Source organism: Phocoena sinus, chromosome 4 (genome assembly GCF_008692025.1).
Source record: "Phocoena sinus isolate mPhoSin1 chromosome 4, mPhoSin1.pri, whole genome shotgun sequence".
Taxonomy (NCBI): Eukaryota; Metazoa; Chordata; class Mammalia; order Artiodactyla; family Phocoenidae; genus Phocoena; species Phocoena sinus.
Window position 1 is genome coordinate 121500270 of NC_045766.1, and position 25491 is coordinate 121525760.

The following is a 25491-nucleotide window of genomic DNA, read 5'->3' on the forward strand; positions in this document are numbered from 1 at the left end:
ATGGAATCTAAGAAAAAAAAAAGGTCATGAAGAACCTAGGGGTAAGATGGGGATAAAGACACAGACCTACTAAAGCATGGACTTGAGGATATGGGGAGGGGGAAGGGTAAGCTGTGACAAAGTGAGAGAGTGGCATGGACATATATGCACTACCAAACGTAAAATAGTTAGCTAGTGGGAAGTAGTGGCATTGCACAGGGAGATCAGCTAGGTGGTTTGTGACCACCTAGAGGGGTGAGATAGGGAGGGTGGGAGGGAGGGAGACACAAGAGGGAAGAGATATGGGAACATATGTATGTGTATAACTGATTCACTTTGTTATAAAGCAGAAACTAAAAACTAACACAGCATTGTAAAGCAATTATACTCCAATAATGTTAAAAAAATATCAGTCAGTAGGTTAAGCTTAAAGATTTCGGATAATTTCTACTCTAAAGTCTCTTCCATCTCCAGAATTCAATGTGGTCAGAAATATGAGGAAAATTATAGCTTAGTCAATTTATTAGTTATTTTAACAAAGGAAAGAAACCAATAAATATTTTTTTGAAAAAAAAAAGAAAGAATGTTGACATGATCCAGTTATCAGTTTGTGCGAATTACATCCTTAATGTTAGAAAAGGTTTTTTTATAATAGTGCTGACTTGTATCTCTGAATGTTAGAATTTTTTTTTTCCTATTTTAGCTCTCCCTTTTAACTTCTGTTTAGAGACTAGTTAATATCAGAGAAAATGCTCTTCTCTTAATGATCACACAATATTTCTTCTCTTCTGCTAAAGGGTGAAAATCATTCCTGCTCCTTCTGCCTTTTTAGCATAGGTAGACAGTCTAGGCAAAGTTCAGCTGGAAGCAATCACCAAAAACAAGTTAGCATGCAAATTTTATAAAGGTTAGATTCTGGTTCTTGATATTCAATTATGTATTAAATTTTGAAATACACGTTACAGTGTTCTGTCTTTAAGTCCATTTAGCTGTATATATTTCTTCCCTGCTTATTACTTAAGAGATGGCTTATATAAATATAATTTCAAGTACATATCTAACAAGCTATGAATGAGTGTTAACATGTCCTTTAGCTCTCAAAGCACCAGTTATGTCATTTTTGAAATGAGTGCTTGGGAACACATTTCCTCTAAGCTTTCTTGGAGTTCAGTGACTCTAGAAGGTAGCTCTTTGGATGCATTATATACCTGAAATCACGCAAATCCCATTGCTAATAAGCAGATATTAATAATTGTTCTGAAGTGCCTTTTCAAATGGTACACATATAATTTATTTTCCTTTAATTAAACTATTTGAATAAAGTAAAATTAGCCTTTGTGTTGTTTTTCACCGTGAATCCAGATGTTTATTCGTAATTGATAAATCCTTCATTTTAAAGAATCTCAATCTTAATTTTTTTTTAGTTTTCTTTTCTCTCAAGCTATAATATTCATTATTCATCCTATACTTTATAATCTGTAACTTACTTCAAGATGCATATATGTAATACCTTTTTAGTGGTTCATCTCAAAATTAGGTATAAATTATTGATTTCCACATATATGGATGAGGGACTTCTAGGAAAAGATGGTACACTAAAGTCTATTTACATGCTCAGTTTTCATTGGCGCCAAGTGATGTGATTAAAACATAGAGTGATAAGGAACTGTCAGAATGTTGCTTAGAGCAATTAAGTAGGAAAATGCATTTAACTTCATGCCAGAAACTTCAGGGAAGGCAGAAGGAAAGAAACAAGATAGAAATTACAATGTCAGGGTAGAAAATGCTACCTTGCCCCAACAAAATATAAAATGAGTGGTAAAATTGTATAATTTCATCCCCTCCCCCAAGAAAAAAAATCCTGGGTTTGACAGCAGATAATTTCAATAAAAATCTAAGAAATAATCTATGGAGGGCTTCCCTGGTGGCACAGTGGGTCAGAGTCTTCCTGCCAATGCACGGGACACGGGTTCATGCCCCAGTCCAGGAAGATCCCACATGCCGCGGAGCGGCTGGGCCCATGAGCCATGGCCGCCGGGCCTGCGCATCTGCAGCCTGTGCTCCACAACGGGAGAGGCCACAACAGTGAGAGGCCCACGTACTGCAGAAAAAAAAAAGAAAAAAAAAAAGAAAAGAAATAACCTATGGAAAATTCCATACACACCTACTTACATTTTATAAGAGATAATAAAAACTGTCATAGGTTTATTATCTTTTAGAGCATTATACTGAATGAGAGAACTAGACAAGGCTTATCAGTGTTGGATACAAATTTATTCTGGGCTGACGTATTGAATATTTAATGGGATTTCCTTGAAAAAAAAAAGATAAACCTAGTTTCCCAGCAAGATTTCCACTGAGCACAAAACAAATCGTATTCTTTCTTCAAATTAAGCAACATAAAAGAGGATAGAAAGTAGCTCTCAAATGTTGCCTAAAAAAGGAAAGACAACCTGGATCCAGATAAAATGGTAAGATATTAAGACAGAATCACTTTACACTCCCACCAACAGTGTAGGAGAATTCCCTTTTCTCCACATCCTCTCCAGCATTTATTGTTTGTAGACTTTTTGATGATGACCATTCTGACCAGTTTGAGGTGACACCTCATTATAGTTTTGATTTGCATTTCTCCAATAATTAGCAGTGTTGAACATCTTTTCGTGTGCCTTTTGGCCATTTGTATGTCTTCTTTGGAGAAATCTCTATTTAGATCTTCCGCCCATTTTTTGATTAGGTTGTTTGTTTTTTTGATATTGAGCTGCATGAACTGTTTGTATGTTTGGAGATCAATCCCTTGTCAATGACATCATTTGCAAATATTCCCTCTCATTTTATAGACTGTTCATTTTGTTTATGGTTTCCTTTACTGTACAAAAGATTTTCAGTTTAATTAGGTCATATTTGTTTATTTTTGTTTTTATTTCCATTACTGTAGGAGATGGATCCAAAAAGACATTGCTACAATTTACGTCAAATAGTTTTCCTCTAGGAGTTTTATAGTATCCCATCTTACATTTAGGTCTTTAATCCATTGTGAGTTTATTTTTCTGTGTGATGTTAGCGCTTAAGCATCTCTAACATTTAACAGATCTAATTTCATTCTACTGTATAGCACAGTGAACTATGCTCAATGTTTTGTAATAACATGTAAGGGGAAAGAATCTGAAAAAGAATATATACATATATATAACTGAATCACTTTGGTGTACACCTGAAACTAACACAACATTGTAAATGAACTATACTATAATTAGAGAGAATCAAAAGCCCTTGACAGAATTTGCCACATGCAAAAAAAAAAAAAAAAAAACTGACATGACACTCCATCATGAAAGGGAGAAAAGTAAGGAAAAAGAAAGAAAAGAAAATGAACACTTATGTAAAACACAGAGAAAAACTCTTCAAAATAACAGAAGAATGTGGCCTCAAATATTTTGCAGTGTTGACATATAAAAAAAAGATTCAGTAAAACAAGTGGCCATAGATGAGCTATTTTTTAATTCAGAATAAATTTTATGAGCTAGTTTCTGTTGCTTTCTGAGCTAAAGATATCAATTGAGAATCAAAATATTTTATACAATTTTAAAATTACATTTAAAATTTTCAATCACATCTAAATAAAACAGATGTGATTGAAAACTGGATTCCAATCAAGGCAGGGGGTTGGTCTTTTTACAGAGGATGATAAATATGGTTGGGAGAAAAGGAAATATAATCTATGTCCCTATGTGAGAATCATAACATAGAAAAAACAAATATATGTGTATATATATATATATATATATATATATATATATATATTATAATTAGTGTGATTTTTTAAACTTTTTCAAATTCTTCAATTTACTATTTATTTCAAGTGAAATAAAATTAATATTGTGAATTCAGTTAGCATATATAACACTCTTATGATTATATCTAATATCCATTCTACTCTTCATATCAATAGAGAGTTGGCTGGGAGCATATCACTGTTAAATACTATGGTCCATGTTGCTGAAGACATCAAAAACTAGCTCAGTGGTTTACTTACAGAGGAAGTGGTACATTTTTTTTTGGAAATTTATGAAGAAAATCCTGATGAATCCCATTATTAATGAAAAATTTTCATGGTGACATGAGCATTTAGGGAAGAAGATGTCTTCCAAGTGAAGTGTACCTTCCCCACTATAAACAAAGGGAATCCAAAGGTCCTTAAATCTGGCTGGAAAACAAAGTGCTCAAAATTATTTTCCTGTTCCTGTGATACTTCAAAATGAAGGTTTTAATTTGCTCAATCTCTGAGCCTGAGGGTGAGAGATGATATATGTCTTTGAGAAAGAAAGAGTCCCATTGATTTTGAAATCTTTTCAACTATGGCTCAAATAGGTCAGAAATACACATTTGGAGTGAAAATTATGGCTTCAACAGCCAGAAAGTATTAAAATGTAATTTATGAAAGTTAATGCACAGAAATCTCTTGCATTCCTATACAGTGACAACAAAAAAATCAGAAAGAGAAAATAAAGAAGCACTCCCATTTATTATTGCAATAAAAAGAATAAAATACCTAGGAATAAACCTACCTAAGGAGGCAAAAGACCTGTATGCAGAAAACTATAAGATACTGATAAAAGAAATCAAAGGCAATAGAAACAAATAGATATATCGTGTTCTTGGATTGGAATAATCAACACTGTGAAAATGACTATACTACCCAAAGCAATCTACAGGTTCAATGCAATCCCTATCAAAATACCAATGGCATTTTTCACAGAACTAGAACAAAAAATTTTAAAGTTTGTATGGAAGCACAAAAGAGTCCAAATAGTCAAAGCGCTCTTGAGAAAGAAAAACAGAGCTGGAGGAATCAGGCTCCCAGACTTCAGACTATACTACAAAGCTACAGTAATTAAGACAGTATGGTACAGGCACAAAAACAGAAATATAGATCAATGGAACAGGATAGAAAGCCCAGAGGTAAACCCACACACATATGGTCACCTTATCTTTGACAACGGAGTCAAGAATATACAATGGAGAAAAGATAGCCTCTTCAATAACTGGTGCTGAGGAAACTGGATGGCTATATGTAATAGAATGAAATTAGAACACTCCCTAACACCATACACAAAAAATAAATTCAAAATGGATTAAAGACCTAAATGTAAAGCCAGATACTATAATACTTTTAGAGGAAAACATAGGAAGAACACTCTTTGACATAAATCGCAGCAAGATCTTTTTTGACCCACCTCCTAGAGAAATGGAAATAAAAACAAAAATAAACAAGTGAGACCTAATGAAACTTAAAAGCTTTTGCACAGCAAAGGCAACTATAAACAAGACGAAAAGACCACCCTCAGGATGGGAGAAAATATTTGCAATCAAAGCAACTGACAAAGGATTAACCTCCAAAATATACAAGCAGCTCATGCAGCTCTGTATCAAAAAAACAAACAACCCAATCCAAAAATAGGCAGAAGACCTAAATAGACATTTCTCCAAAGAAGATACACAGATTGCCAACAAACAATCTGGGATGCTCAGGGATGCTCAACATCACTAATTATTAGAGAAATGCAAATGAAAACTACAGTGAGGTATCACCTCACACCGGTCAAAATGGCCATCATCAGAAAATCTAGAAACAATAAATGCTAAAGAGGATTTGGAGAATAGGAAACCCTCTTACACTGTTAGTGGGAATGTAAATTGATATAGCCACTATGGAGAACAGTATGGAGTTTCCTTAAAAAATTAGAAACAGAACTACCATATGACCCAGCAATCCCACTACTGGTCAAATACCCTGAGAAAACCATAATTCAAAAAGAGTCATGTACCACAATGTTCACTGCAGCTCTCTTTACAATAGCCAGGACATGGAAGCAACCTAAGTGTCTATTGACAGACGAATGGATAAAGAAGATGTGGCACATATATACAATGGAATATTACTCAGCCCTAAAAAGAAAAGAAATTGAGTTATTTGTAGTGAAGTAGATGGGCCTAGAGTCTGTCATACAGAGTGAAGTAAGTCAGAAAGAGGAAAACAAATACCGAATGCTAACACATATCTATGGAATCTTTAAAAAAATGGTATTGATGAACCTAGTGGCAGGGCAGAAATAAAGATGCAGACGTAGAGAATGAACTTGAGGACACAGCTTGGGGAGGAAAGGGGAAGCTGGAATGAAGTGAGAGAGTAGCATTGATATATATACACTACCAAATGTAAAATGGATGTCTAGTGCGAATCTGCTGCATAGCACAGGGAGATCAGCTGAATGCTTTGTGACGACCTAGAGGGGTGGGATGGGGGGGAGGGTGGCTCAAGAGGGAGGGGATATATGTATACATATAGCTGATTCACTTTGTTATACAGCAGCAACTAACACAACATTGTAAAGCAATTATACTCCAATAAAGATGTTTTAAAAAATGTAATGTTTGAGAAAATGTTTTGTCTTTTTGCTCTCAGAGGTTAAATCAAACTAATTTATCTCAATAACAGGGAAAAGTCTAGAATAGCAATTATATGTTCAGGTGGGAAAAAAACAAACCAAACCAACAAAAAATTTCCTCAATTTAGCAAGCCAAAAATAGAAATAAGAATTAAAAGAATATGTAGCCACCATCTATGCCTATGGAGAAGTTTAACCCTCCATGGGCATAGAGTGTTTAACCTCAGCCTTTTATTTTTTAAAACTAGACCATTTCATGTGGCTGATATTCATAAACACACTCATTATTCTTTACCTCTGTATTAATAGAAGAGAGATTCAAATTTTGACAGAGCAACAGAAAAAGTGTATCCAGGCAATTTACTCAATGTGTTCTATGTCTTAAGTCTTAAAATTTGTATGGAGACACAAAAGACCCTAGCCAAAGCAATCTTTAGAAAGAAAAATGAAGCTGGAAGAATCATGCTTCCTGACTTCAGACTATACTGCAAAGCTATAATCATCAAAACGTTTGGTCGTGGCATAAAAATAGAAACATAAATCAATGAAACAGGATAGAAAGCCCAGAAATAAACCCATGCACTTGTGGTCAATTAATCTACAACAAAGGAGGAAAGACTGTATAATGGTGGAAAGACAGTCTGTTCAACAAATTGTGCTGGGAAAACTGGACAGCTAGTTGTAAAAAAATGAAATTAGATCATTCTTTAACACCATACAGAAAAAGAAGCTCCAAGTGGATTAAAGACCTAAATGTGAGACTGGACACTATAAAACTCCTAGAGGAAAACATAGGCAGAACACTCTCTGACATAAATCACATCAGTATCTTTTTTGATCTGTCTCCCAGAGTAATGGAAATAAAAACAAAAATAAACAAATGGGACCTAATTAAAATCATGGACAAAGAAACAAACTTGTAGAAAAAGAGATCAGATTTGTGGTTACCAGAGGTGGGGGATGGGGTGGATGGAGGGGGAACTGGGTGAAGGCAGTCAAAAGATACAAACTTCTAGTTGTAAGATAAGTACTAGGGACGTAAAGTACAACATGTTGAATATATTTAACACTGCTGTATCTTATACATGAAAGTTGTTGAGAGTAAATCCTGAATATTCATCACAAGAAAAATATACTTTTTTATATTTCTTTAATTTTGTATCTATATGAGATGATGGATGTTCACTAAACTTACTGTGGTAATCATTTCATGATGTATATAAGTCAAAGCATTATGCTGTACACCTTAAACTTATACAGTGCTGTATGTCAATTATATCTCAATAAAACTGGAAGACAAAAAGGAAACAAACATCATGCAATGAAATCAAAAGCTTCTGCACAGCAAAGGAAACCATAAACAAAAGAAAAGACAAGCCCCAGATTGGGAGAAAATATTTGCAAATGATGTGACTGACAAGGGATTAGTCTCCAGAATTTACAAACAACTCATGTGGCTTAATATCATCAAAACAAACAATCCAACCAAAATATAGTCAGAAGACCTAAATAGACATTTCTCCAAAGAAGACATACAGATAGCCAAGAGGCACATGAAAAGATGTTCAACATCGCTAATTATTAGAGAAGTTCAAATCAAAACTGCAATGAGATATCACCTCACACCAGTCAAAATAGCTATCATCAAAAAGTCCACAAACAATAAATGCTGGAGAGAATGTGGAGAAAAAGGAACCCTCCTACACTGTTGGTGGAAACATAAATTGGTACAGCCATTATAGAGAATAGTATGGAGGTTCCTTAATGAACTAAAAATAGAACTACCATATGACCCTGTAATACCACTCCTAGGAATATATCCAGAGAAAAACATGGTCTGAAAGGATACATGCAGCCCAATATTTATTGCAGCACTATTTACAATAGCCAAGACATGGATGCAACCTAAATGTCCATTGACAGAGGAATGGGTAAAGAAGATGTGGTACACATATACAGTGGAATATTACTTAGCCATTAAAAAGAAATAATGGCATTTGCAGCAACATGGATGGACCTAGAGATTGTCATACTGAGTGAAGTAAGTCAAACAGAGAAAGAGAAATATCATATGATACCACTTATATGTGGAATCTATTGTAAAAAGAAATGATACAAATAAACTTATTTGCAAAACAGAAACAGACTTACAGACTTAGAGAAGAAATTTATGGTTACCAGGGGAAGTGTGGGAGGAAGGGATAGTTAGGGAGTTTGGGATTGACCTGTACACATTGCTATATTTAAAATGGACAACCAACAAGGACCTACTGTATAGCACAGGGAACTCTGCTCAATGTTATGTGGCAACCTGGATGGGAGGGGAGTTTGGGGGAGAATGGATAACATGTATATGTATGGCTGAGTCACTTTGCTGTGCACCTGAAACTATCACAATATTGTTACTCGGCTCTACTACAATATAAAATAGTAAGTTAAAAAAATAATAAAGCCCTAAGGTTAATCTGATTAATATCTGCAATTAGATAAGTAAACTGAGGCACAGAGAAGTTAAATTACCTGTCAAAATCACATAATTGATAAGTGAAAGGGATGAAGATTCTAATCCATGCATCATAAACCAAGAACCTGAGTACTTCCCTGCAATGTTTATTTGTTATCTCTACTGCCACCACCATCATCATCATCATATATTGCATGTATCTTTACTCCTTTCCTTTTCAATTTTATTTCATCTTTATAGTCATGAAGAAGGAAGGATGTGTGAAAAAGCATTGCATGGGAACAGCTTGTTTGTTCTTCCTCTGCTGATGGTATACTTTCAACACTCCTTAGGCCTGAATGTTTGCCACAGACAATTAAGCAGGTGATAGATGAACTCTTGGTTTTTCTGGGATGTAAAATAAACTATACTGAGTCGGAAAAAATCAACACGCAATATGAGTGATGCGTCCTTGCAGACAAGTTTGCATTTCTATCAGCCTCAAATTGATTCTCATTGTTGAGCTATAAACATGTCACAGTATTGTTTAACTGTCAACAAAGTGTATGTTTTTGCCAACTGAGCTAAATATAAAAATTCATTATTACTGCATGATCATATTTTGTTCATGAGATGGTAAAATGTAGCAATTAATATATTTCAGTGATAAAAATTATATTAATAAAAGTATGATGAATGTATATATATTTGCACACACACATTTCAATTTATTCCAATGTACTCTAAATCATGTTCTTAGCACTGTTTGTTGCTTACTCAGTATTTGTTGACTGAATTCATACTTGTTCAATGCATACCTTTATTTTAAGTTCTTACTTTTTTTGGCAATACTGACCTCTTTACATAATGGAAAAAGATCTTTCAAAATAAATTGCATGCAAAGAATAAAAATGTACAGATTTATCTTGGGAATTGCAGTACGAAGCTAATAGGTCATATAAAAGAAAATATATATATATCTTAATTTATTCTCATAATTTTCTCCACTTTACATGCATATTTCACGAAAGTAAAATTTTAATGGTAAAATAGACACAAATTTTCCAGTCAATCCTGTAGAATGTGAGATTGAAAGAAAAGTTGGCTGAGATTTAACTGCAGAATATGTGTTTTGTTTTTTAAAAATTCACAACAAAATTGACCCAATGAATAAATGACAAAACACTGAAAAGTGGCTACATGGGTGTCCCATTAGTTTTGGTACTTTTCTGTACTTTTTCAGATATTTATCATTTAAAACTCAAATTCGTAAGATAAAGTAAAAACTCAAGATATGTGTGAAAATACTAGGCACTGAAGAAACTCCTCAAAAACAAGAATTACTTCTTTGGAAGTTTGGTGCTAAAAATTAAATAGGACTTTTTGAATTCCCTATATGGGCATTGTGAGCATTTGTATAGAATCATGTCAAAGTATTTGAAAAATTGTCATCAGGATATGAATATTTATATTAGAAAAAAAGCTTAAATGAGACATAATTTTTGAAGTGGAAAAAATTAATAAATTATTTAATCAACATACCCAGGATAGCAGGACTAGAATTGAATAAAAACTTACTTGTGAGAAATCCATAACTAGTAATTATGAGGGGAGGAGAGATGAAGACTAGAGTTTGTTAAACTTTCTATGAGGCCCACCCATGTCACATTCCTGCTACTAATTTAAAATTTTTCACGTATCTACATCACGCATCAAGAATCTTTGTATGTGCTAAACTTGATTATTGGCCGGGATATTGGATCAGTGCTGCCAAGTTTACCAGAGATGGAGCCAACAACATAAATCCAGCAGTGAAAAATATGAAGTCGATCAGAGAGAAAACTTGGGAGCTTGTACTACACAAAGCAAGAACAGAAAGTACAATGGACTTACGAAAGAAAAATGCCTGGCATATGAAACAACAAGGACGCTGGCGCACCTGAATCATAATGTTTAGCGGAATGGGGAAGACTGTCACTGAGAGGAGATGGATGAATTAATCAGGGGCCAAATTATGTTCGCCATGATATTTAGGAGTACGAATATTTTTCAATTTGGAATGGGATATTATTTAAAGACTTTAAGCCAAAGAATGACAAAATCTGAAGTAAGCTTTCAAATGTTTATTTTACCTGCAAAAGTGAAAGAATGGAAACCAATAGAAGACAATTGCAAGTACTCCTGATGAAAAAATGATGATGCTTTGGACCAAGATTAAGTTAACAGAGATGAGAAAGTAGACAGATCGAAGACATATTGAGGAACTATAAAATGTGAAAGGCAAGTATGTCCCTGATGCTATGCTAAGAAATCTCTTTATTCATCAATCATTCAGTTTTTGAATAAAACACTTATCTATTTGTTCACTCATTCAGTGTACAAATATTTATTGATCATCCATCAAATGTTGGACACTTTTCTACATCAGCAATAAAACATATACTTATTTAATTTTATTTTTTAACTTCAAAAAATTTTATTGAAGTATAGTTAGCTTACAATATATATTAGTTTCAGGTGTACAGTGTAATGATTCCACATCTTTATAGATTTTATACCATACAAAGTTCTGATAGTATTGACTCTATTCCCTATGCTGTACATTATATCCCTGTGGCTTTTTTATGTTATGACTAGTAGTATGTATTTCTTAATCCCCTTCACCTATTTTATCCATCCCCTCACATCTCTCACCTTTGGTAAGCACTAGTTTGTTCTTTGTATTTATGAGTCTGTTTCTATCCTGTTGTATTTATTCATTTGTTTTGTTTCTTAGATTCCACATATAAGTGAAAACATACAGTATCTGTCTTTCTCCAGCTGACTTATTTCACTAAGCATACTTGTTGTCACAAATGACTAGATTTAATTCTTTTATATGGATCTCTTTTATTTTAATAAGAAGAGAGCGATAATAAGCAACCACAGACACAAAGTAACATATTTAATAAGAAAATTACTCAGTAGGTAAGAAAGTAATAAATGCTGAGGGAGTGGTAAAATAAGTAAGTGGACAGTGAGTCCCTGGTGGGGAAGGGGAATGAGCTTTCCAAAGGATGAAAGAGAATCATTAGGATGGGACTTCTTGTATAGATGGCATTCAGGAATAGGATTATGTGAGATGAAGAGATTAATCATGTTGATATCATGGGGGAACTCAAATTAGGCAGAGGTATCAGGAAGGAAAAAGACCAGCAAGCTAAGGCTTAGATTTTTTAACAACAATCAATCAAAACAGAGAACCAAAGTGTCTGAAGCAGGAAAAAATGAAGAGAATCATGGGAGATATGGTTTAAGTGCCCAGAGGGAGGATTAAACCCTACAGCACCTTTAGGCCATTGTGAAGTCCCTGGGAATATGAGGGGTCAAAACATTTTGAGTAGGAAGTGAAATTATTCAACAAGTTAAAGAACATCTCTGGCTACTGTGTCACGATTACATTCTAGTGAAGCAGAGGGAGAGACTAGACAACTGATACAGAGGGTATTTATTTAAGTAATCAAGGATAGAAGATTTGGTGATTTCCCCATGCTAGTAGCTGTGGATGTGATAATAAGTGATCAGATTAAGAACATATTTTGAAAGTGGAGACAATAGTATCTCCTGATGAATTGGATGAGGAGGGTAAGAAAAAAGAGATATTACTTAGATGCTATTTATTATTTGTGTTTATTATTGTTTTTTGGTTGCCATTAATTTAAATTAGAAAGTTCTGGAGGGATTGAGTTTAATTTCATGGATGAAAAAACAGTTCAACTTTAAACATGCTAAATTAGAAATTTCTAAATGGATAGGCCCAGTAAGCACATAAATATTTAAGTTTGAAGTTTAGAAAGGTTTGAATGAAAAATGTAATTTACAAAGTCTTGTACACAGATAAGAGTTAAAGCCAAGGGACTTGATGAGAAAATTAAGATAGTGTTCAGATAGTGCCCATATGAGGTTCTTGATCATGAATTTAAAGTGGGAGCACTTAACTAGGTAATAGATAGCAAGTTGGATTTAGATAGCATTGTAGTGCTGGTGAGAAAATATGAGTAAATGAGAGCATAGCAAAGTATAGGCAAAGAACCCTTGTTTCTAGTTACATTCCGTATACTCTTAACGTGCTCCCATCTCCTCATTTTTTTCTCAGCAGTATTGCCACTTGTCTAAAGTCAACTTTCTTCTTCTCACTTGAATTAATGCTGAAAGAAACTTGCTTCTTATGTCCAGGCTTTCTGATGTTTTTGAGGGAATTTTTTGGAGGTCTCATTTTATTTTTAATATGGTACACTAATATAAGGTTAAAAAAAAGAAAATGTGTATCTCTTCTTTTTTAGATAATAATGTCCCCAGACAAGGCTAAGAACAAACAGACAAACCAAAAACATAAAAGCTTAACTCTTACTAGTAAAATGCTATGTCATTTTCTTAAATACTTGAGCAAAAGATTTTTGCTTACATTTCATAACTTATACTAAATAAGAATGGAAGGAATACCATTAATCGTGTGTGTGTGTGTGTGTGTGTGCTTTTTGCTTTGTTTCTATACTTAATAGCCTACCCTGTTCAAGATATTATTTCAGAAGCTTTATTCTTTTTTAAATAAAAGTAATGACACTAAAAATCCACCTCAATTTTCCTTTGAGATATAAAGCCTATCTTTTATAAAAGCTCACTGTATGGTATTTTCAGCATAGAATATTGTTATTGGGGAACCTCCGTACTATTTTCCATGGTAGCTGCACCTATTTACATTTCTCCCAACAGTGTAAAAACGTCCCTTTTTCTCCACATCCTCTCCAGTATTTGTAGACTTTTTGATGATGGCCATTCTGATGGGTGTGAGGTGATATCTCATTGTGGTTTTGATTTGCATTTCTCTAATGATTAGCAATGTTAAGCATCTTTTCATGTTCCTGTTAGCCATCTGTATGTCTTTTGAAAAATGCCAAAAAACTAAAATAGAACTACCGCATGATCTAGCAGTTCCATTCCTGGATATATCTGAAAAAAAAACCCACTAATTTGAAAAGATACATGCACCCCAATGTTCATAGCAGTGTTATTTACAATAGCCAAGATATGAAAGCAACCTAAATGTCAATCAACAGATGAATAGAGAAAGAAAATGTAGTAAATATATACAATGGAATATTACTCAGCCATAAAAAATGATGAAATTCTGCCATATGTAGCAACATGGATGGACCTAGAAAGTATTATGCTTAGTGAAATAAGTCAGGCAAAGTAAAACAAATACTGTATGTTATCACTTATATGTGGAATCTAAAAAATAAAACAAACAAATCTATACAGCAAAACAAAAACAGACTCACAGATATAGAAAACAAACTAGAGGTTACCAGAGAGGCGAGGGGCAAGATAGGGGTATGGGATTAAGGGATGCAAACTATTATGTATTAAATAGATAAGCAACAAAGATATATTGTACAGCACAGGGAACTATAGCTGTACAATATTATTACAATATTATGTACAAGAAAAATATTATTTTGTAATAACTTAAAATGGAGTATAAGCTATAAAAATATCAAATCTCTATGTTGTATACCTAAAAGTAATATAATATTATAAATCAACTACACTTCAATGAAAATATTGTGTTGGTAATATTTTGTTAGTAAATTTATATTAAAATTTTGTGTGTTTTTTTATAAAATTATAATCTCATGGCTCATTTCACATATAAATCTTAGAAGGTCCTAAAAATCTGCAAAATGGGTACACTAGCACAGAATTTAAAATATTTAACTACTTCTATGCAGTATACACACAGGCACACAATTTCCTCCTATCTGAATTCCCATTATTTCTACCACCTGATTCAGAGGAGTTTGTATCAAAGTTGTGCATCTGTTGGACTTTCCTCCTGTATTAAACAGTAAAGTCATTAAATCCCAGGCACTATATCTTTCAAATATCTGAACCATGTATTTTATCCACTATTACTTGTGTTAATTCTTAATAAATCTTTTCAAAAGAATTAAGAAACAAAGAAATACTGACATTAACATAAGATGCCATCATAGGGCATCATGATGACCCCAACATTTCCTGAATATGTCCTGGAGATAGAATTTCTCCCAATTGCATTAATATTACTTTGTTCTAATATTTTACCAGTGGTCATCAGAGTAAACCACGTATTCTCATATACCCGAGCTGGAAATTTCCTGTTATTCTTGCTATGGGCAATGCTACCTTTTGGAATATACTGAGCAAATAGATTGTAAATTGAAAAACTATAGATAGTCTATTTTGAGGTTGACATGTGTGATGTATGTGAAGACAAGTCAAAACATGATGGTGATTGGGAATGGGCATCATGGACCTTATTGGTTGATGACAATATTCTAGATCTTAATCTGGGAGGTAGTTAGAGTAAGTAAATACATTTGTAAAATTTATCAAGCTAAACACAAGATTTATGCACTTTATTGATTTTTAACCTCATTGAAAATAAAATAATATGTAAGCATAAACTAAACAACATAATAAAAACTAAATAATCTAAATAATAATTATTTAAAATTAATTGAGATATTCTAACTCATGAAGTAAATTCTCATAAAAAAACAATAAAATAGATGTGTTAGCATAGATTCATAATCACAAATATAATTGACATAACTTAAAATAACACCTAAAAGCATTAATCTTTTGAAGTCAATTTTATAATAGTGAAAAGCTGCCAAGACCCATATTTTATTTTACCCTTACCAAATTTCCAAACTTTTCAATGTTTTTCATGTCACTCAAAATGAACAGAGTTTGAGTTCTACTTTGTTAAGGAGGAGCACAGGGCAAAGTCCCTGTCAAGAGGGAATCTAAAAACAAAATGCACTCTTAGCACTTTGTTATTTTCCATGGAAAATTCCATTCCTCAGGGAATTTGGGTTATACAACATAAGAAAATATACTCTGTAATAAAATGTAATGAATAATTTAAAATATATGTTAAGTCCTTTCACACTTAAGATGCAAAATGAGATGAAGAAGCATGGTTTTCAAAGCTAGAGAATTTCTCCATATTTATTTAATGTTGATCTCCAGGCAAGGGAAGTGAGATAATGCAAACTGAAATAATTTGAAAAAGTTCTTAGGTAATTGTTAAAAAAATAAATAAAAGTTTATATTTTCAGTATGCTGAAAAAAATATTGAATCTATAACATGTTCTTTTAAATAGTATAAAAAACTCAAAACATTTTTGTTATTCTTCATAGTTTCAAATATTAAATGAATAGGAACTTCAACTTAACAATATAGATAATTATATGCCTTCCTTTTGTAAAAGAACTTTAACATAGATATGAATCACACAATATTCAAATTGCTTCTCTCCTTATAGCAAGATCTTATTTTTCAAATGCAGAAGCAAAAAAAAATGTTTTATTCAGAAAAATCAAAGCAAAAGTATAAGGTAGACAAAACCAGTCCTTAGTAACCAGTGCACACGTACATCATCTTTTCCCTGTGCTAGGAGGCTGCTACTTTCATTGAGCTGTTACACATTTCCCTCTCACCATGCACCGTTAAACCATACGTTTCGGGGCTTCCCTGGTGGCGCAGTGGTTGGGAGTCCGCCTGCCGATGCAGGGGACCCGGGTTCGTGCCCCGGTCTGGGAAGATCCCACATGCCCGGAGCGGCTGGGCCCGTGAGCCATGGCCGCTGAGTCTGCGTGTCCGGAGCCTGTGCTCCGCAGCGGGAGAGGCCACAACAGTGAGAGGCCTGCATACCGCAAAAAAAAAAAAAAAAAAAAAAAAAACCATACGTTTCCAAAAAGAACATGGTAAGTTCATAAATATGTCTATCTATTGTTTAGAATGAGTGCCTGATTTTTCCCTTAAAGAAATTTTATATATAATGGAGAATAGGATTGACTTACTAATTTCCAAGAATATGTAAGCGTTGTTTATTTTAAGACTGATGGCCTTCCCAGCGTTCCCAGAATTATAATAATCAGGTAAAAGTATCTCTTATTATGACTACACTTATGTTTACATATCAACATAGAAAGTGTCATTGACATATTTAAAGGTAAAGATGTAAACTTTGAATAGTAGGCATCATTATGCATTTATTAACTAAAGCTAGCTATATCAGTTAAGATACGGTAAGTTCTGCTACAATTATAAATGTCCTTAAAATCTTTAGTCACTCTGATGAAGTTTTATTTCTTGCTCATGATCATGTCAATTATAGATTGGCTATAGATCTGCTCCATGTCATCTGCGTTCCAGGATGCAGATGACAAGGCAGTCTCTTTCTGGACATCTTAGAAAAGAGAAAAGAGAGATAGGTAATCACCTCTCTTAATAGTGTTAAAACTATTGCAAACCACATGGGTCTCCCAAGGTCAATATGATAGATATATGCAATCCCCCCCCCACGCAGAGTGAGCCACAAGAGGAAGGAAATAAAAATATTTGGAGAAATGTTATATTCACCACAGTACTTTAGCAATCATTTAACTTTAAAACATCTAGTTTACAAATAAGGAAATTAACCAAAAAGAATACGAGACGTGTCCAATAACATAACTATTTAATGATGGTATCTGTCCTAACATACACATGCAATCATGATCTTATTCAAATGAGTAAACAAAAACATAAATATTATTAGAAATTCTCCATCATGTTTTGTGACACAGGAAGGGAACACTGGAATAAAGCAGATGACACAAAATATGCTACTATTATTAAATAAATTATTGATAGCAATATATTTGCCTTGTATTTATTTATATATTGAGTGAATTACCTGTGTTTTCATATCTAAAATAATTATCCTCTTGGAAAAAATTAATTTTAATGGAAAATTTAAATGAAATTTGTGGGAAACCATATGTTCATATGCAAAGTAATGTTAGAAACACTTCCAAGATATCTTTCACGCTTCAATCTCTCTAAACTTTTTACCTCCTCCAAGGGCAGGCATATTTTTTGAGCTTCTCTATTTTTCCAAACCATAATGGATTACTAAAATTATTCGTATTGTTATTTATTTTGTTTGTACTTTTCCATGCATTTACAATAACTAGATTTCATATGTATATAAAAACCATGGTTCCATTCAGCCTTGAGAATAAAAGAAAAATAATAGATACGCTATAAAGAACTATTTAGTTGTTAAAATTGTATACTTTGTATGAAAACAAAAATCAATTCGTAATGTGTTTAGCTGAAAACACTGATTAGCCAAGTAGAAGAAAAAATAAAACTTATCACTTTCAAAACTGCTCAATATTTTTTTAAAATTTTTTATTATTTTTTTAACATCTTTATTGGAGTATAATTGCTTTACAATGGTGTGTTAGTTTCTGCAGTATAACAAAGTGAATCAGCTATACATATACATATATCCCCATATCTCCTCCCTCTTGAGTCTCCCTCCCACCCTCCCTATCCCACCTCTCTAGGTAGGCGCAAAGCACCAAGCTGATTTCCCTGTGCTATGCAGATGCTTCCCACTAGCTATCTATTTTACATTTGGTACTGTATATATGTAGATGCCACTCTCTCACTTCATCCCAGCTTCTCCTTCCCCTTCCATTTTCTACGTCTATGTTTTTATTCCTATCCTGCCCCTAGGTTCTTCAGAACCTTTTTTTTTTTTTTTTTTAGATTCCATATATATGTGTTAGCATATGGTATTTGTTTTTCTCTTTCTGACTTACTTCACTCTGTAGACAGACTCTAGGTCCAGCCACCTCAGTACAAATAACTCAATTTTGTTTCTTTTTATGGCTGAATAATATTCCATTGTATATATGTGTAACATCTTCTTTATCCATTCATTTGTCGATGGACACTTAGGTTGCTTCCATGTCCTGGCTATTGTAAATAGAGCTTCAGTGAACATTGTGGTACATAACTCTTTTTAAATTATGGTTTTCTCAGGGTATATGCCCAGTAGTGGGATTGCCAGGTCATATGGTAGTTCTATTTTTAGTTTGGTAAGGAACCTCCATACTGTTCTCCATAGTGGCTGTATCAACTTACATTCCCACCAGCAGTGCAAGAGGGTTCACTTTCCTCCACACCCTCTCCAGCATTTATTGTTTGTAGATTTTTTGATGCTGGCCATTCTGACCAGTGTGAGGTGATACCTCATTGTAGTTTTGATTTGCATTGCTCTAATGATTACAGATGTTGAGCATCCTTTCATTTGTGTGTTGGCAATCTGTATATCTTGTTTGGAGAAATGTCTATTTAGGTCTTCTGCCCATTTTTGAATTGGGTTGTTTGTTTTTTTGATATTGAGCTGCATGAGCTGCCTGTATATTTTGGAGATTAATCCTTTGTCAGTTGCTTCATTTGCAAATATTTTCTCTCATTCTGAGGGTTGTCTTTTCGTCTTGTTTATAGTTTCCTTTGTTGTGCAAAAGCTTTTAAGTTTCATTAGGTCCCATTTGTTTATCTTTGTTTTTATTTCCATTTCTCTAGGAGGTGGGTCAAAAAGGATCTTGCTGTGATTTATGTCATCGAGTGTTCTGCCTATGTTTTCCTCTAAGAGTTTTATAGTGTCTGGCCTTACACTTAGGTCTTTAATCCATTTTGAGTTTATCTTTGTGTGTTGTGTTAGGGAGTGTTCTAATTTCATTCTTTTAATGTAGCTGTCCAGTTTTCCTGGCACCACCTGTTCAAGAGGCTGTCTTTTCTCTATTGTATATTCTTGCCTCCTTATCAAAGATAAGGTGACCATATATGTGTGGGTTTATATCTGGGCTTTCTATCCTATTCCACTGATCTATATTTCTGTTTTTGTGCCAGCACCATACTGTCTTGATTACTGTAGCTTTGTAGTATACTCTGAATTGAGAGAGCCTGATTCCTCCAGCTCCGTTTTTCTTTCTCAAGATTGCTTTGGCTATTCGGGGTCTTTTGTGTTTCCATATAAATTGTGAAATTATTCATTCTTGTTCCATGAAAAATGCCATTGGTGGTTTGATAGGGATTGCATTGAATCTGTAGATTGCTTTGGGTAGTAGAATCCTTTTCACAATGTTGATTCTTCCAATCCAAGATTGGTATATCTCTCCATCTGTTTTTATCATCTTTAATTTCTTTCATCAATATCTTATAGTTTTCTGCATACAGATCTTTTGTTTCCATAGGTAGGTTTATTCCTAGGTATTTCAGATTTTTCATCATTAGTGTATAGGAATGCAAGAGATTTCCTTGTGTTAATTTTATATCCTGTGACTCTTCCAAATTCATTGATTAGCACTAGCAGTTTTCTGCCAGCATCTTTATGTATAATATCATGTCATCTGCAAACAGTGACAGTTTTACTTCTTTTCTGAATTGGATTCCTCTTATTTCTTTTTTTTCTCTGATTACTGTGGCTAAAACTTCCAAAACTGTGTTGAATAATGTTGAGGATGGGCAACCTTGTCTTGTTCCTGATTTTAGTGGAAATGGTTTCAGTTTTTCACCATTGAGAATGATGTTCACTGTGGGTTTGTCATATATGACCTTTAATATGTTGAGGTAAGTTCCCTCTATGCCTACCTTCTGGAGGGTTTTTATCATAAATGGGTGTTGAATTTTGTCAAGAGCTTTTTCTGCATCTATTGATATGATCATATGGTTTTTCTCCTTCAATTTGTTAATATGGTTTATCACACTGATTGATTTGCGTATATTGAAGAATCCTTTCATTTTGGGTTTAAACCACACGTGATCATGGTGTATGATCCTTTTAATGTGCTGTTGGATTCTGTTTGCTAGTATTATGTTGAGAATTTTTGCATCTATATTTATCAGTGATATTGGTCTCTGGTTACCTTTGTCTGGTTTTGGTATTAGGGTGATGGTGGCTTTGTAGAATGAATTTGGGACTGTTCCTCCCTCTGCTCTACTTTTCAGGAGTTTGAGAAAGATAGCTGTTAGCTCTTCTCTAAATGTTTGATAGAATTCACCTGTGAAGCATCTGTTCCTGGGCTTTTGTTTGTTGGAAGATTTTTAATCACACTTTCAATTTCAGTGTTTCTGGTTGGGCTGTTTATATTTTCTATTTCTTCCTGGTTCAGTCTCGAAAGGTTGTGCTTTTCTAAGAATTTGTCCATTTCTTCCAGGGTGTCCATTTTATTGGCATATATTTGCTTGTAGTAATCTCTCCTGATCCTTTGTATTTCTGCAGTGTCAGTTGTTACTTCTCCTTTCTCATTTCTAATCCTGCTGATTTGAGTCTTCTCCCTTTTTTTCTTGATAATTCCGGCTAATGGTTTATCAATTTTTTTTTATCTTCTCAAAGAACCAGCTTTTAGTTTTATTATGTTTGCTATAATTTCCTTCATTTCTTTTGCATTCATTTCTTATTTGATCTTTATGATTTCTTTCCTTCCGCTAACTTTGGGGTTTTTTTGTGTTGTTGTTGTTCTTCTTTCTCTAATTGCTTTAGGTGTAAGGTTAGGTTGTTTTATTTGAGAAGTTTCTTGTTTCTTAATGTAGAATTGTATTGCTATAAACTTCCCTCTTAAAACTGCATTTGCTGAATTCCATAGGTTTTGCATGATCGTGTTATCATTGTCATTTGTTTCTAGGTATACTTTTATTTCCTCTTTGATTTCTTCAGTGATCTTTTGGTTATTTAGTAGTGTATTGTTTAGCCTCCACGTGTTTGTATTTTTCACAGATTTTTTTTCCTGTAATTGATAACTAGGTTCATAACATTGTGACCAGAAAAGATACTTGATGCAATTTCAATTTTCTTAAATTTACCAAGGCTTGATATGTGACCCAAGATATGATCTATCCTGGAGAATGTTTCATGAGCACTTGAGAAGAAGGTGTATTCTGTTGCTTTTGCATAGAGAGTCCTGTAAATATCATTTAATTCTATCTTGTTTAATGTATCATTTAAAGCTTGTATTTCCTTATTTATTTTCATTTTGGATGACCTTTCCATTGGTGAAAGTGGGGTGTTGAAGTCCTGTACTATGATTGTATTACTGTCGATTTCCCTTTCTATGTGTATTAGAATTTGCCTTATGTACTGAGGTGCTCCTATGTTGGGTGCATAAATATTTACAATTGTTATATCTTCTTCTTGGATTGATCCCTTGATCATTATTTAGTGTCCTTCTTTGTCTGTTGTAATAGTGTTTATTTTAGTCTATTTTGTCTGATATGAGCATTGCTACTCCAGCTTTATTTTGATTTCCATTTGCATGGAATATCTTTTTCCATCCACTCACTTTCCGTCTTTATGTATCCCTAGGTCTGAAGTGGGTCTCTTGTAGACAGTATATATACAGGTCTTGTTTTTGTATCCATTCAACCAGTCTGTTTCTTTTGGTTGGAGCATTTAATCTATTTACATTTAAGGTAGTTACTGATATGTGTGTTCCTATTACCATTTTCTTAATTGTTTTGGGTTTGTTATTGTAAGTCTTTTCCTTCTCTTGTGTTTCCTGCCTAGAGAAGTTCCTTTAGCATTTGTTGTAAAGTTCCTTTAACACCAGGTTTGGTGGTGCTGAATTCTCTTAGCTGTTGTTTGACTTTAAAGGATTTAATTTCTCTGTCGAATCTGAATGAGATCCTTGCTGGGTACAGTAATCTTGGCTGTAGGTTTTTCTATTTCATCACTTTAAATATGTCCTGCCACTCCGTTCTGGCTTGCAGAATTTCTGCTGAAAGATCAGCTGTTAACCTTATGGAGATTCCCTTGTATGTTATTTGTTGTTTTTTCCTTGCTGCTTTTAATATTTTATCTTTCTATTTAACTTTTGATAGTTTGATTAATATGTGTCTTGGTATGTTTCTCTTTGCATTTATCCTGTATGGGACTCTCTGTGCTTCCTGGAGTTGACTGACTATTTCCTTTCCCATATTAGGGAAGTTTCCAACTATAATCTGTTCAAATATTTTCTTAGTCCCTTTATTTTTCTCTTCTTCTTCTAGGACCCCTATAATTCGAATGTTGGTGAGTTTGATGTTGTTCCAGAAGTCTCTGAGACTGTCCTCAATTCTTTTCATTCTTTTTTCTTTGTTCTGCTCTGTGGTCGTTATTTCCACTATTTTATCTTCCAGGTCACTTATCTGTTCTTCTGCCTCAGTTATTCTGCTATAGATTCTTTCTAGAGAATTTTAAATTTCATTTATTGTGTTGTTCATCATTGTTTGTTTGCTCTTTAGTTCTTCTAGGTCCTTGTGAAACATTCCTTGTATTTTTCCATTGTATTTCCAAGATTTTGGGTCATCTTTACTATCATTACTCTGAATTCTTTTTCAGGTAGACTGCCTATTTCTATTTCATTTGGTCTGGTGGGTTTTTTACCTTGCTCCTTAATCTTCTGTGTGTTCTCTGTCTTCTCATTTTGCTTAACTTACTGTGTTTGGGGTCTTATTTTCACAGCCTGCAGGTTCATAATTCACATTATTTTTTGTGTCTGCCCTTCCTGGTGGAGGGGACTCGTGCCTGTGTTCTGGTAGATGAGGCTTTATCTTGTTTTTCTGGTGGGCAGGACTGCATCCAGTGGTGTGTTTTGGGGTGTCTGTGAACTTATTGTGATTTTAGGCAGCCTGTCTGCTAATGGATGAGGTTGTGTTCCTGTCTTGCTAGTTGTTTGGCATTGGGTGTCCAGCACTGGAGCTTGCTGGTCATTGAGTGTATCTGGGTCATTGAATTGAGATGGAGATCTCTGAGAGAGCTTTCACTGTTTGATATTATGTGGAGCCAGGAGGTCTCTGGTGGATCAATGTTCTGAACTCAGGTCTCCCACCACAGAGGCTCAGGCCTGACCCTCAGCCGGAGCACCAAGACCCTGTCAGCCACATGGCTCAGAAGAAAAGGGAGAAAAGAAAAGAAAGAAAGAAAGAAAGAGAGAGAGAGAGGGAGGGAGGGAGGGAGGGAGGGAGAGAGAGAGAGAAAGAAAGAAAAATAAAATAAAATATAACAACATTATTAAAATAAAAATATATTATTAAAAAGAAAAAAAACTTTAAAAGTAATAAAAAAAAATGAAAGAAAGAAAGAAGAGAGCAACCAAACCAAGAAAGAAATCCAGCAATGATAACAAGCACTAAAACTATACTAAAAACAAAACAAAACAAAAATGGACAGACAGAACCCTAGGACAAATGTAAAAGCAAAGCTATACAGAGAAAATCACACAAAGAAGCATACACATACACACTCCCAAAAGGAGAAAAAGGAAAAATATATATAAAAAAAATTAAAAAGGAGGAGAGCAACCAAATCAAACAACAAATCTACCAATGAAAATAAGCTCTAAATTGTAGCCTAAGGTAAACATACAACCAGAAACAAATTAGATGCTGAAAGCAAACCCCAAGTCTACATTTGCTCCGAATGTCCACTGCCTCAATTTTGGGATGATTCGTTGTCTATTCAGGTATTCCACAGATGCAGGGTACATCAAGTTGATTGTGGAGCTTTAATCCGCTGCTCCTGAGGCTGCTAGGAGAGATTTCCCTTTCTGTTCTTTGTTTGCACAGCTCCTGGTGTTCATCTTTGGGTTTGGCCCCACCTCTGCTTTTAGGTCGCCTGAGGGTGTCTGTTCCCCACCCAGAGAGGATGGGGTTAAAGTAGCAGCTGATTAGAGGGCTGTATCTCACTCAGGGCAGGGGGAGGAAGGGGTACAGAATGCGCGGTGAGCCTGCAGTGACAGAGGCTGGCGTGATGTTGCAACAGCCTGAGTCATGCTGTGTGTTCTCCCAGGGAAGTTGTCCCTGGGTCATGGGACCCTGGCAGTGGCAGGCTGCACAGGCTCCCAGGAGGGGAGGTGTGCATAGTGACCTGTGCTTGAACACAGGCTTCTTGGTGGCTGTAGCAGCAGCCTTAGCATTTCATGCCCGTCTCTGGTGTCTGCGCTGATAGCCACGGCTTGCACCGAAAACTGCTCAATTTTTAAATGACTTTTGATATAAATTATTTGAAGTTTTTAGAATTAACAGATAAAATTACTTTTTCATGGATGTACAATATAATGGGTTGTGGAATATTCATTTTCAATAGTCTCAGAAACATGAATTTAACTCAGTTCTGTACAATTTGTGTGAACTGTGTGAGGTCTTTAAAGTTTTGTTTTATATTCCTCATTGATATAATGAAGAAAGTAAATTATGCTACTTCTACAATTAATTTTATCCCACATATGTATAATCTGTGCCTATACAGCTGAATAGAATCTTATCTTTTAGGAAAAAAGAAAAGGATCCACTTCACTTAAAGCATGAAGCCATGGATTTCTTGTTCTCTTAAACCATACAGCAATGGATTATTTTTTATTATTTCAAAATTGCAAAGTAAAAATACCAAAACATATTTTATTCTTGCTATGCAATACCACTGTAATTGTGTTTTGCAATGAAAACTAAATGCAAAGTAAAAATAATATATTATAATCAAATATAATAATGAGCAGTGTTTTATGAGTGCTTATCTTAACTTTATTGTATTTTACACTGTAACGTTATGAGCTACCCATTATGAGAACATAGTGAAAAATCCAGTGATAAGGAATAATCTCAGTTTATATTTGACAAATATATATTTAAATCAGAAAGTAGTTACAGGCTAGAATTACAATCCTACAGGAAAGTGAACTTGATTAAATTCTTTTTGATAGGCATTTAATTAT